A 2,694-nucleotide genomic window follows, 5' to 3' on the forward strand; every position below is an offset into this window, starting at 1 on the left:
AAAAAAAGAATCTGGATCTTATTGGTTTTTCAGAACAAAATAAACCCACATCTTTTTATTCTCATACATTTATCTAAGAATAGCGAAGGATAGAAAAAATAGGTGAATTTAAGGAGTGAATGGAAATACAGATACAATAATGTCACAGACAAATGCCGTTTTGAGGGATACAACAAATCTAATTTGAAAGTAATCAGAAATCAGAACTTTAATATTCAGAGAGATATCTTTTTATTAAATGCTAATGTAGTACAATTTCTAACATTACTTCATTTATTCAAGAATATTTGGCCATTTTGCTTCTACAGACTTCTTCAAATTTTATTACAATTTATGTTCTTAACATACAGTTAAATTTTTGCCTTTTAATGTGTAATGCTTGGCTTCAAAGCCAGTGATGGAGTCTGTAACTTAGTTCAGCGAAAGAAAGCAGAACTCTTGCCACTTAGCACTTAGGTTCGCTTCTTACAATAAGTCTGAACTTGACCAAGATATTTTATAATGGGAAGAGTTACTGTAAAAATAAAATCTACTTATTCAGTGGGTTTGCTTCTTGTATATAATCTGAGTTGTATCTACTCTGTTGATTAACAAGATCTGTTTGCTATAATCTTTGCTCATTAAACTGGAAAAAAAGTGTCCATGAGAGATGTATATTTTCCCCTAATTTATTTTCATCATCATCACAAATGTTAAATATTTTGTTTGTAAATACTGCTTACTTCTCCAGAGGCATAATCCAACAGTATAGTTTCATATATTTGAACAGTCATAATCTACTATCTTAAGATAAACAAACAAACAAACAAAACACAGCAAATGAAAAATTTGTATGTAACCAATTACGTTTGCTTTCTTAATCTTTTTATTCTGTGAAACTCAGCTACACATTTTTCAAGTGCTGAATTGCCCTTAATGAAAGAAAGCACTGGATAAAGTTAGAGACTTGCACAGTAATGTGTTGTAACTACTGATCTTGACTGGCAAGTTAAAAATCAAGGCCAATCATGATTAAATCGTCACCGGTAGATGTGTTCAAGGAAAAAGAAAAATCAAACAGCTTTCTAAATGAGTGAACTGCTGCGACTTCAGTTAGTTTTTCTGCTTATTTTTAGAATGAAAAGAACATGATCATTCAGGATTATAAAAATTTAAAAAACTGTGGCCATTACTGAAGAATCTAGAAGAAGTGGCATCTTTCTTTTTGTCATGGAATGATATACTGAAAATTAAGAACATGCTAAGTAAGTTAGATAACATGCCAAATAATTTGAAATACTTTAGTATAACATTATGATTTAGATTGAAGACATGCAAGACAAATACAGAGGCAAAAGTAGATTCTTTATGAGGAGTAAGAAATAAAAATAGCTCATCCTTCCCTAAGAAATTGTTGTAGTCATTAAGACACGTACCAATTATGACTGTTAGCTATACTTTCAATAATAATGGCTTGTTGAATTCAACATTAATTAAGTTTAGTCAGTTAATTTTGGAGCAGAGGAGAAGCTGTTTCTGACCTCAGCTGCCCTACATTCTAACATGAGCAAAACAAGAATATATTTCAGCTCTGATGGAAAGCCGTATATCCAAAATTATCCTGGCCTCTTTTTTTGTTTTTGTTTGTTTGTTTTCATTTTTGTTTGTTTGAAAATGTGATTCCAAATGAGTAAACGTTGTTCCACATTGTAAGATGTTTTTCAGTGAATCATCAAGAGAAGTTTCAAATTATTTATTTCTACTTATCCTCAAAATAGTCTTTCACTTTATATATCATAGTGCATTGTAGACTGTGAATCCACTCGAAAGACATATTTTTTTTTCAACTTACAAAATACTAAGGGCCCTGATTACTCACAGGGGTATAAATACTTACTGCTGCCCTGTATTAGCTAAATAAGAATAAATCGGAATACCAAGCACATTTTAACCATACTGTCTTACTTCATTGTTAATAGTTTCAGGAATTCATACTGATACAATCAGCATTGCTTATTGCATCTCTCGGTCTTGAAAGCTGAAACTGGTGTTTTGATGTAATGTCATTGGAAAAAGTATTTATTTTTACAAGATGTATATACAAATGCTGTTTATTAAGTAATAGTAGCGACAAGAAATCTGTAGGAAAAATAGTAGTTAGAAAACTTAATATTTGTTTGAAAATTGTCTCATTTTTTCTCTGATGAATGCAGCACACAGAAATATTGTGTGTGGATGATGATTTCAGCTTTGGTCAGTTATACCAGTCAGCTACCTCCACAGGGTAAATTTATCTGCTAAGGAGACAAGTTATGTTAGCAGCTTGCAAGTAAATTGAATTTAAATTCTTGTATTTTTTATAGGATAAGCTAGAAATTCTTGGCTTTTGAACCATACTTTTAGCATTGTGGTAGCTTATAATAGCTTATAATTCCTTATAATGTGAGCATTATAAGGAAGAAACTTTTTAGGATCTCTAAACTTAGAATTTTAGGCTTAAGCTATTGTGAATAATAGACTTAAGCAGTATGAAGCAATGAGTTTGTACAATATATACAAATGATCAATTAAAACAAAAAGTAATCAAAAAGATTTTGAGTTACTGCTTTACCAAAAAAGTTCTGCTATTCTGATCTGATATTCTGTATTTTTTTCTCATAGCTCAGTATCTAAGGAAAATATTTGATATAACTGCTTCTTCTCAATAGCTTTTTT

This window comes from Meleagris gallopavo, chromosome 1 (assembly GCF_000146605.3).
Source record: "Meleagris gallopavo isolate NT-WF06-2002-E0010 breed Aviagen turkey brand Nicholas breeding stock chromosome 1, Turkey_5.1, whole genome shotgun sequence".
Lineage (NCBI taxonomy): Eukaryota > Metazoa > Chordata > Aves > Galliformes > Phasianidae > Meleagris > Meleagris gallopavo.